Genomic DNA, 13240 nt, shown 5'->3' on the forward strand with positions numbered 1-13240 from the left:
ATCTCTAGCTCTTTGTATGTTTGATTTTGAAGCAGGGTCTCACTAAATACCCGGACTGGCTTTGAACTTGCAGTTCTCCTGCCTTAGCCACCAGAATTATGTCCTTGAATTCTTATGAGTTTTCCAACACTCTAAAGTATTTATACAAGGTTTATTTAGAATGTATTCCTATAAACTAGATAATAAAATATTATAAATACAATAAATTTAATATTGTGCCAATATTAAATTTTCTAACTTTCATAAGTGTTCTTTGTTACTTTTTATCTAGTTCACATACTCCTTTTGATATATTATTGCTTTTGTAGAAAATTTTACACTTTAGTGTTGTCATGTTTATGGATACTTTATTGTATTTTTGATATCTTATTTATTGTAAAAAACTTTTTCCTCAATGTTAGAAATCTGTTTATTGAAAATACTTCTTTTCCTCTCTTATATGTAAAGTTTCCTGTCTAAATGGGCATCTAAATGCTATATGTAGCACACCTATCTTTTCCATTATTAATTCAAATATCACATATTTTTCTATTTATTAGAAGTAGTTACATTGAGCTTTATAATAAGCTTTGGCAGATAGTAAGATAATTTTATTATATTGCTTATTTGGTGTATGATCTTGACTCTTCTTGGCCTTTAAATCATCTTTAAGTATGTTAGAGCATGCTTGAAAAAACAATAGAAAAGCACTGGCCAGATATCTATTAGATTTGCATTACATTTAAAGATTAAGTTGAAAGAGAATTAAGATCTCTAGTTGAGCTTTTAAAAAATTTAAACCAGTTTGAGTAACATATTTTCAAGTTACTCCCCTTTATTAATCTGTCCCTTCTTTCTGTCTTTGTAATAAGTGTTTGTAATTATGTAGAGGTGACTCTTATACATGTTCAATAAAAATCGTATCTTAAAAAATTTTTGACAAATTTTATTTGGTTTACTTTATATTGTGTTTTTGTTGCAGTAGTATATCTTTTTTATATATTTATTTATTTATATATATTTTTTTGGTGGTACTGGGGTTCCTGGAAGCCTTTCTATCTCCGGGCTACACTCCCAGACCTATTTTTACATTTTTTATTTGGAAACAGGGTCTCCTAAGCCAGCGCACGCTGCTAGCTTCGAACCTGCGCGATCCTCCTGTCTCTGCCTCCCAAGCGCGGGGATTACAAGCTTGCACCACCACGCCCGGCTGCAGTAGTATATCTTTTTTAAATAGAGTTCTCACCAAATTCCAATTTCTTCATAGATTATGTAGAATAATATTACAACCCTGTGCATAATTAGCCTGTGTTATTAGTCAGTTACCTCACCTGTGTCCTGGTGTGTTCTAAGACAACTTTGTTTATTTTTATAAATAAGGGAAAGATTCCTCAGGGAACCACTGTACTCTTATTTCCCTTTGTCTATTAACAAGAAAAACACTGGTCCCCAGCAGGCCGTATTATGTGTACTCCTTGCTGAAGGATGTTGAATCCTGCAGATTGGCTTCTGAATACTTAGGGTTGCTCAGATCTTAAACACAAATCCAACTGCCTATAAATGTGAGGACTTCGATCGTGACAGGAGACCAGCATGTCTTAGTCCCACTTTCTTGCCATTCCAAATAACCCTCTACACTTGGAGAACCTATCTTTACCACAGAGCTACTGATTTGTAAAATTGCCCAGAAGATTAAGACATCAGAGGCCAATGCCAAAAATAAACCCCAAAAGCACCAAAAGGTATTTTAGGGAATCATCAAAATATAACGAAGACAGAACTTAAATATCCCTATAATTCTCCTTGTGTTTCAGGTCTATTATCTGTCAAAATACCAAGGAAAGATAATGATCAGTAACTCAGAGGCAATGAGAAGAGTAAGAATACAAGTGATATAATTACTCCATTTCTGAAATGTGTATCTTCTTCTTCAGGATGTTTTGTGGATTCTTATATTTTCCTTATTGTGTTATACATCTTCTACTCTGAGTATTGAATGGTTTTAACCATGATAAGCAGACTCCCTACAAATTGCAGCATAGTATTGCCTGAAGCCTCTTGTCAATTCAAAATCAAATCATTACTAAATGCAAATTAGTGGATAAAGATAAATATGAAACTATGATACATTATTATATTTTACAGGTTACAGAATACAGTCTCATACCCAAGAGAATTTTGATCAAGTTACACTTGATTTCAAAATTCTGATTCCTTAGTTAGAATCCCATTCTGTTCTTAATTACAACTGAATATTATTTCAAAATGAAATTTTAAGTAATTACAATGTAGTAATAAAACAATGCAAATAAATATAAAAACCTACCAGTAATATACATAGTCTTATTAAAACCAGTACACCTGAATATTATCTGTTATTTACCTAATATTACAAAATATACACATACATAGAAACAAAATTAAGAACTATGGTTAATTTTGATAACTATGGATTAGCAGAATTAGTGCTGAAACAAAATTAAGATTTCAAGAGGGTCTGATTCTAGACTCCTGTATCTTAAAGTTTTTGAATATGGATAATATATTCTGTTTTATTAAGTTTAAAAAAGTATGACTTAGATGGAAAGAAATGGAGCAAGTAAACTTATATCACTATTTTTATATGCAAATTTATTTCTATTAATTAAGGATTATTTAATCAATTCATTTTTTATTTTACACATTATACCCTGTATTTTATATTTGTTTGGTTTAGTAATATATTCCATATTTTACTACTAAGGTCATGATATTAATTTTTTTTTTTTTGGTGGTACTGGGGTTCCTGGAAACCCTTCTACCTCAGGGCTACACTCCCAGACCTATTTTTTTTACATTTTTATTTGGAAACAGGATCTCTTAAGCCAGTGAGCTTGGCTATGAACCTGCGCGATGCTCCTGTCTCCGCCTCCCAAGCATGGGGATTACAAGCGTGCGCCACCACTCCCAGCGATATTAAATACTTTTATAGATGTTCTTTCACGGTATACACAATATTTCATTGTTTTTGTCTCAAAACACTTCTAGTTTGTTTTCTTTCAAGTAGAAAGTAAATACTACCTGATCTTGTGTTTTTAATATATCAATATTATGTTTTAAAGATATAAGATAAAGGTCAAATGACCCTTTTATTATACAGATTTTTTTCCTTGGAGTTTTGATAGAGAATAGCTCTTTAAGCACAAAGAAATTTATAGAGATTTTTAAATTCTGACTTTGTTTTATATCTGTATCTATAGATATTAATAATATATATATAATTTCTGAATGTGAGTGTGTGTTAGTTGCTAGAGAATGTACTCAGTAACTCCAAAATCTATTTTCTATTTATTTTGAAACAAAGTTTCACTAGGTTAATGAAAGTTTCACTGCTTGTGGAGGCTAAGCTCAAAGCTGCTATCCTCTACTTTCAGCCTCCAAGTAATGGGATTACCAGTCTGTGCCAGCATATCCAGTTTGACTTTATTATATTTCGATACATCAGAATTATCTGCCTTTTCCCAATAGATAAAATTGTTCTATAAGAATTTTCTGAAAGACCAATTCATAGAATCCAGACCTCCAGGACTATTCACTTCTTGGGCTCAAAACTTTGCCTTGTTGTTCCTTAAATTACAAATTCATATATTATGGTATTTTTCAAACTGAACCAATTTGCACAGTAAAATATTTGCCCTAAGCTAGACTTCAAAACATGAGTAAATTCTGGAGATTAGATGTTATAACATGGTGACTCAACTTTACTTGTACTGTATTATATATTTGAAATTAGCTAATAGAGTAGATATTAAATATTCTTACATCCAAAGAGAGAAACACCAAAAAAGAGAAAAAAATGTGGTGACTATATAACTATGCGTGATGATAGCATATTGCGGTGATCATTGTAGAATGTATATGTATATCAAAGCATCAAGTTGAAGATCTTAATTATATAAAAGTTATTTGTCAATTATACCTCAGTAAAACTTAAGGCCTAATCTCAATAAGTGTGATTTGTCCTTTCTCTGTCGAAACGCTACCAAAGTCTTCCTGAGTTAGCAGTCTTTCTCACTTAGCAAACAACAAAGTAACCTATTACTCATGTGTGTGAAGTACTCATGAAACACAGAGAAAAGGCGTTTAGAGAAAGTGTCAAGTAGTGTCTAATTCTCACCCTCTAGATTTAGAAAAAAATATATTAAAATATTCATTAATGCCGAGCGTGATGGTGCACGCTTGTAATCCCTGCGCTTGGGAGGTGGAGACAGGAGGATGGCGCTGGTTCGAAGCCAGCCTTGCTGGCTTAAGAGATCCTGTTTCAAAACACACACACACACACACACACACACACACACACACACACACACACACATACTAGGTATGGGAGTGTAGCCCGGAGGTAGAAGGGTTTCCAGGAACCCCAGTACCACCAAAAATAAAAAATAAAAAAATGCATTAATACAGAAACATACCTAAGTAAATGGAGTATAAGTTAATATAAGCAAAAATGAAATAGCTGATTTAATTCGTGCCAGTAACCCCTTACTTTTAAAAGGCTTTTCACAGTAATGGAATATTCTGCATTCTGCTGTTTATCAGTTTTCAGTCATTGTTGTGAAGACAATATCCTTTTTCTCTGAATTAAACTAACTCAAATATCAATGCAAGTTGTGTTCATGGCAAAGATTTTTTGTTCCTGGATCTGAAAAAAGTGAACAAAAGCCAGATGACAGTTGGCAATTTCATTTCATTACAGCAAAATGTGAAGAGAATATGGTAGGGAAGGAGAAAACACTGAATGTTTTGAACAAAATAATATTTAGTTCTCATTGTATTCTGCCACAAAAAATTTTTAAAGAGTAGGAAGGAGTGAGAATAGCTGAATATTGCACATAATCATGTGAATTGGACACGTCTAGACTTCATAAAATTAACAGTATTCCACAGTGTTAAGAAGATCTGAAGAATTCACACATCAAAAAAAAATTAAACATGAGTAACAATGCAAACTCAAAAGGAATTAAAAGAAACTACTAAATAAGACAGCAAGTGTTACCAGTATTCTGCTTAATAAAGTCTAGGCTACAAGAGCCTTGAACCAGTATTTTAATGAGCTCCGTAAACAGAAGAATTTGTTATCACAGCAGCTAATTATCATCTGAAAAATAAATTCTCTTAAAATGTGTAAAAATGCAATTTCCCATTTGAGATAAGTCTGAAGTTATTTTTACAGAAGCAGTAGAAATAATGTAAAAAGCTAGCTTCTAGTTTTTGTTACTGTTGGTAACAGCTTTACTGAAATGTAATTCACACATTTAACACGTACAATTTGATGTAGTTTTTTTTATATTTGCAAAGTTATACAATCATCACCACAACCAACCTTAAAATATTTGAATCATTCCAAAAGGTAATCTTCTCACTTTAGCCATCACCTCACGGATTCTATTTCCATAAATTTACATATTCAAGACATTTCATAGAGGCATAATCATAACATAATTTCTGTCAGTTTTATTCCCATTGGCATACTTTCAGTACATTGTAGCATGGAACAATACTTCATTTATTTATTGTTGAATCATATTTCGTTGTATGGTGATACCACATTTTGTTCAGCTATTAATAGTTGATAGTTTTTTTAGACATTCTCTCACCTATTGGCTATTATTAATACTATTGTCATGAACATTCACATATGATATTTTCATATATATATATATATGTCTATTTCAATTATATTTTGCCGGGTGTAGGGGCACATGCTTGTAACCCCTGCACTTGGGAGGCTGAGACAGGAGGATCACACAGGTTCGAAGCCAGCCTCAGCTACTCAGTGAGGGTCTCAGCAACTTAGTGAGACCCTGTTTCCAAATAAAGTATAAAATAGGTCTGGGAGTGTAGCCCAGAGGTAGAAAACCCCTGAGTTCTACCCCCAGTACTACAAATAAATAAATAAATAAACAAACAAATAAATAAATTATATTTTGTTGATTTGTTTTGTTCTTTATCCAAGTGTAATATATGGGCAGAAAACTGTTACAAGTAAAAAGGACACCAGGTCTCTGAATTTTCAAAAAGTGAACACATTTGTATAAGCATTAACTGGATTGAAAACCAGACTCCAAAGAACACCATAGACGCCCTCTTTTTCTGTCTTCCAATCTACTCTCCAGTTCTGCTACTACTGTCCTGACATCGGATAGCATAGTTTAGTTTCTCCTGTTTTTAGACCCTCTATGTAAATAGGATTGTATGGTTTGCACTCTTTTATTATAGAGTTCATTCATTTCAGCAAACTAATCCATGTTTTTGTATTGTTTCGCTTGTTCACGTTCAGTGCTGTGCAAGCAGAGAATCTCAAGGTATAACACAGAAGCTTCAGTGCTCCTGAAACATTTTCAGGGTCTGAACCCTAAACAAAGCCTCGACCCTTTTCACGATTACACTAAGATGTCCCGTGCCCCCTCACTTCCAGCCCATCATAGATGTATAGTATTTCCAGACGCTACATGAACAGACAGTGTTTTTGTATGTCTCTTTTCAAAACGTCTCGATTTTAATTTCTAATACATAAATATTATTAGATGTAATCCACGTAAACAAGAATTCCTTGAATTTTTTTGATGTTGCTAGAATTTCTAGGTTTTTAATTATTTATTATAAGAATATGATAAGCCTCTTCAGCTTTTATTTGTCTGGAAAATATTTCTCTCTCCTTTCTGAAGTTTGCCTTTGCTAGTTTTGGTTTATTTGTTCAGTACTGTTAAATTATCAGTGTATTATTTTCTGGCCTGCAAAGCTTATGCTGTGAAATATGTTAACACACTTCAGAGGTTTCCTTATATGTGAGGAACCTCTTTATATTTGTTACTTGGAAGTTTCTGTCTGTGTCTATGATTGTTTTATCATGAATTATGTTATTGAAGTTTCCTTTGGGTTAAATTTAATCTTCATGCAATTGGATATTTGTATTTTCTGCCATATTTGGCAAACTATCAGCCATTTATTTTTAATTAATTAACTTATTTATTGTGTGTGTGTGTGTGTGTGTGTGTGTGTGTGTGTGTGCGTGCATGTCTGTATTTGTGGTACTGGGAATTGAACCCAGGGTCATTCTACCTCCAGGCTTGACTTTGTTTTGAAACAGGGTTTTCTAGGTTTTGGGGAGTTTATTAAGTGGCTGAGGGTATCCTCACACCTGGAGTCCTCCTGTCTTAGCCTCTCAAGAACTGGAATGATAGGCATATGTCACCACTTCTGGATGAGTTGTTGACTTTTTTTTTCTGTTCATCTGGGATTTATATTCCCTCTTTTTTTAGCTATAAGTGAAATCTGGCTCTCTTGATGATCTTTCATCAGCACCATAGAGAAATTTCTCATTTTTAAAATTTTTGCACTTTTTTCCTCTGACAATATTTTTAAATGACATTTCAGTTCACATTTTTTTTTGCTCCTTGATCCATTCTCTATTGGCATTATCTATTATTATTTTATTTCATTTATTGCATTCTCTAATTTCAGAACTTTAATCTGGTTCTTTTTTATATATCTCTTTACTGTTTTTTGTTTTTAATTTTAGTCCTACATCATTTTTCCATATATTTTTGAATTATCTCTTAAGTGCAATAAACTTTCTTAAAACTTATATATTGAAAGATGGGCATGGTGCTATATGCCTATAATCCCAGTACTTGAGAGACTGAGACCAAAAAAATCACAGGTTCAAGGCCAGTAACTTAAAGAGAACCTGTTTCAAAATAGCAAATAAAAGGGCTGTCATTATATCTCTGACATAGTTTATATCCCTAGGTTCAAGCTCCAGGACCACACAAACACACATACACACACAGACACACACACACCACCACTACCACCACCACCACCACCACCACCACCACCAACAACAACAACAACAGAACACTTACGTTGAATTTCTTATTAGGCAGCACATAGTTTTTCATTACTTCGTTCGGGATACTGGAAAGCTGTTGCATCTTTTTGGTGATGACCCTTTGTTCATATTTCTTTTTGCCTTGTGTTGCTGCAGGAGCATATGGATAAGAAGTTACATATTCCAGAATATGCACAGTGGTATTACTGGTTTCACCTTCAGTAAGCATATGTGAGGCTGCTGGTTGGGTGGTGGATAGGGCAGACCTGGCTCCAATGATGGTTCAATGGCACAGTATCAGAGTCCGTTTATAAGCTAAGATCAGAATCAGCAAAGACTTTAGGGACTCTCAGTCATGCTTGCTGTGAGTATCTGCAGCAGTGGTGAGGGTTGTGTTTAATGGTGAAGACTGCTAGGATCTTCCTTTTCTCTTTCCTACCCATATAAGAACTCATTGGTGGTGGGATTCTTTTAGTACTAGTATCTGACGTGGAGTTCTTGTGAAGTGGAAAGATCGATAGTCTGGAATGCAAGCATATACAAAAGCAAACAAACAAAAAATAACCTCAAAAAACAGAGTTTCAGGGATTGGGTTGGTAATGGCACCAATGCTTGGAGCACAGTCACCCCCACTGCTAAATAGCCGATGGTGTATGACCTATGGACCCTCATGAAGTAGATATGAATCTGAGAGCAGAGCATATGTTGGTGCATAATTGCTGCTTTTCTGGGCATGGAAATATATAGTATAGAATCTAAGGTATGGATATGTGTGGTGCAACCTACTAATCTAGGTCTGGAGCTTGAGGAACTCCAGAGTTGGGCATAGGTTAGCTTGCTGTGGTGGTGGCTTATGCCTGAGACATACACACTCATGGAGGTTCTGCAACATGGGTGTCTATAGAATGATGGCTCTAGGGCTGATAATGTTATCATCAGTGGTGCAAAGCCTAAGGTGATATTGTAGGTGATTTTGTCAAAGAGCCACAGCCTAGAGCACATATGGGTTTAGAAGAGGGTCTCAGCATTTCTTTTTTCTTGGAATAGAATGTAGCAGTATCTCCCTCTTCTGGTAGTTTATAATAGCAAAGGCTGTTGGTTAGTGTCTTGTGAAAGTTATTAGTGTCCTCTGTAATTTATGCCATTTGAGATTATATTAGCGCTTAGTACACAGCTGATTCTAAAATTTCTTCCATCACCTGTCTTAACCACATAAGCTTTCTAAACAAGTTGTCATAGGATGGACGAGGTAGCTTACAAAGTGAACACGTATTTATCAGCTTTCTGGAGACTGGAAAGTACAATACCAAGACTTTAACATACTCCAAACACTTTTTGGTTTGCAGATGGAAATCTCCCTATAGCTTCACATACCCAAGAAAGAAAGTATCCCTTCGTGTGTTACTTAAAGGAATGCTAATTGCATTAATCAAGGTAAAGCTTTACCTCTTAACCTAATCACCTTCCAATTGCCTTACCTCCCCGTAGCATCATAGTGAAAGGCAATATTTCAGGATAGGAATTTCAGGAGTGGCAAAAATACTTCACAATATTATTTATTTACTTATTTATTTATTATTTTGGGGTACTGGGCATTGAGCTTAAGGATGTTATTTAACCATCCTATCTCTGAGCTACACTACCAACCCTTATTTATAAATATGGTCTTGCTAAGTTGTTATGGCTGGTCTCAAACCTGTAATCATCATGTCTCAGAATCCCAAGTATTGAGATTACAGAAGGCATGTGCCAATATTCCTAGCCCACCATCCATTTTGTAGTCAATAAATATAATGACCCTCCTTGTACAGATACTTTATAATTCAAAGACATAATTTTAATTAAAGGTAATATACATATATTTCATAACTCATGAAATATGAAAGGCAGATATGTCCACTTTAAATCTGTTCAGTGAGACAGAAAAAACAAATGGAGGGTTAGACATCCAGAAATTAATGGACCTTTTCAGTACAGAAAGTGAATATATGTAGTTTACCAAGATGACTCAGACATCTACATGCATTATCCATATTTTGGGGAATCAAGTGGCATTTAAAATGCCCCAGATAAACGTTAGAGAATCAAGAAAAAGCAACTCTTGGAAACAAAATAAGAACTTGCTATCAGAAGAGGGTTAAATGCTGGCCTTGTTTTTGCATTCTAGACAACACTCAAAGCACAAACAATTTATGGAGAATAATTAAATACTTAATCTTTTCAGTTAACAAACTGAGGTGCCATGAAGGTTCATGGAGATCCTTTGCAGACCCAAATAACTAGTGTGAGTTTAATGACTAAGACGAAGTTAGGCCTGGAGTTATGCCAAATAATTATTAATTGCAGGTGAGGATGAATGTGTTTCCTTTGAGAGCAGTGTGATTAACACGGCTGTGGGAGAAATAGGTGGCACAGTCTGATTTCTTAATAATGGGCTTTACAATGGAAGGAGAGCTTTGCTTTCATAATCTTTATGCTGTATGGTTGTTAGATTTCGCTTGTCTGAAGAGAAACATGTTTACAGAGGCTCAAAATAAATCGAATACTGTGTAGTTTCTGACATTTCACACAGCAAATGTTCAAAGCTACTATATATCATGTCTTGTCAAATATAAATTATTTTTATCTGCTCTGTAGAAATTTTGCATAAGCCTTCTTTTCAATCTTCTCTTATCTTTTCTTCCTTTTACTCCCATTTTGTCTCATATATCCATACTTTTAAAACAGAATAAGCTTGAATATCAAAAGAGGCACATGAACAAGTAGGAAAAAGGAGCAACCTACTTAGGACAAATGGTGAAGCTTGTAGTTATGCATGTGAATAGCAAAAATAAAATACAAATAAAGGAAAAATATCCTTGAGATAAAAGAACATATCTGAGTCTCAATTTATATCCAATAAAACAAAAAATTGCAGCTTTTTATTATCTCTAAAATGTTTTAAAAATGGCCAGGCGTGGTGGCGCACTCTTGTAATCCCCGCGCTTGGGAGGCTGAGATGTGAGGATCGCATGGGTTCGAAGCCAGCCTCAGATACTTAGTGAGGCTCTCAGCAACTTAGTGAGACCCTGTTTCCAAATAAAATACATATTTTAATAAAAAGGTCTGTGAGTATAGCCCAGAGGTAGAAAGCCTCTGGGTTCCACCCCCAGTACCACCAAAAAAAAAAAAAAAAAGTTTTAAAAATAATAAGGTGAGGATGGGCAAATGACATTTAGTTTTCCCTTTCTTAATATCATTCTCATTTTCAATAAAGCATTCTGTTACTCAGTATTTTTCTAGAATGATATAGCTAAGGATATTTTACAGAGATTTATACTATTAGAATATTCCTCAAAGCTTTTAATGTTGTTATATTAACTCCATCAATATACTAAACCTCTTTCCTAAAAAAGCCCTTCTTATAAAAGAGCTATGTATAAAATTAAAAGAAAGAAAATTATCAAAACCCTTGACCTCTACCACAGTAATACATGCATATCTATATTACTAGTGAGACAATTAAATTCACAATCTACAAATTATGGAATCAACCTGCATGTCTATGAACAGATGATGGAATACAAAATGATGGTTTATACACACAATGGAATTTTACCCAGCCATAAAGAACAACAAAATTACATCATCTGACAATAAACAGAACTAGAGAATATTATTCTAAGTGATATTAGTCAGTTGCAAAAAGTAAAAGGTTGGTTGTTTTCCCTCAGATGTGGAAGCCAGGGAAAAATTGGCATATAAGAGGAACTCTGGACCAGAGGAGTGAAGGTGGGGACCTAACTGAGATGGGGAGGGAGGGAGATTTAATGAGAGAAACACCTCAATGGACAGGATGTACATACATACATTTATCAACGTCAATCACAATGTTCTACACAGAGAAGGTGGGAAAGGGGCAGCTGGGGAAGTGCTCACCAATTGCTGTGTGCATGTATGTATGCCTCTATCTTTCCGAACATCATCTTGATGTATGATTACAATGCACTAGTAAAAAGAAAAAGGTTGCCTCTGTTTCTCCTTAACAAAGAAAAAAAAGAAAGAAAGTAAAAGCAAATATTGACCTCATTTCTAATCTATAATAAAGTTTTCATAAGGTAGTAGAATAAAGTATTTTCACATTTTTCTAAGTAGTCATTTTTAATTTTATATTCAAATGAATAAGAATTTTTACATAAAATTCTGAACATTATCTGATGAAATAAATCTGAATGTCAAAATGCATAATACTCATAAATTATAATAACAAACCCATAATTACTGATATATGCAGATTTTTTTATAAAAAGAAACAAGACGTTTATATGCTGGAGCTTTTAAAACTGTTAAATGTTTGTGTGAATTTTCTGTTTCTAATATTAAAAATAAGTAATTGTGCTGAAATTACTGAAAATTGTTACAAAGGAGTGATTTCTGTGGCTTTCAAAAGCTCAAAGAAATGTTTTTCCCTTGTTAATGTCTGTGCTGTACTGAAATGCATACAGAAAGGACAGGGATACTTCAAGAAGACAATGCAAAGCACATCTAAATTATTCTGCCAGTCATTTATACATTAATTTAGTTTCTTCAGATGGCATATTATCCAGTGGATCTTTTCAGTGGTTAAAAAATAAACAGCTCAAAACAATCTGCCAAGCACATAAAACGTCAGAAGAAAACTTTCGTATGGTGAAAAACCCCGGTCAGTTAGTTCTTGATTTTATTTAAAATCACTATTTAAGTCTGAAAATTCATATATTTTATTATCTAGCAAATGTTTTAGTTTAGTTAATAAGCTTGATAATGTGGGATGCATAAGAAGTTACAGTAATTGTTTTAAACTAACGATACCCCCCAAAATATTGTTTACCAGCAGCCTATTTTTCTGAAAAATTGTGACAAATTATTAAGAAAAATATATAGCCATAAGTTTTGAAAAATACATAATCTTAGAAAATAAAGAAAGCATATTTAAAATAGTATACTTTGAGATAGATTTTATTTAAGGTCTCTTGTTTCACAGTTTCTTTCTACCTTACATATATGAGAAAAAAATATGATATCTTTCTGAGACTAGCTAATCTCACTTTAGAAAACATTTTGTAGTCCCATCTAATTTTTTGCAAATGACAGTTTTGTTCTTCTTTATGCCTGAGTAAAACTCCACTGTGCATATATACCATGATTTCATAACCCATTCTTCTGTTGATGGACACTTAGATTGGTTCCTTACTTTGGCTATTGTGAATTGTGCTGCTATGAACATGAATATGTGTTTATCACTATAATATTCTAATTTAAATTCTTTTTGGAAATAAACCCAGGAATGAGGAACCTCCCAATTGATTTCCATAGTGGCTGTACTAACCTGCAATACCATCAACAGTATATAAGGATTCAGATTTT

Source organism: Muscardinus avellanarius (genome assembly GCF_963383645.1).
Source record: "Muscardinus avellanarius genome assembly, chromosome: 15".
In the NCBI taxonomy this organism is placed as follows: Eukaryota; Metazoa; Chordata; class Mammalia; order Rodentia; family Gliridae; genus Muscardinus; species Muscardinus avellanarius.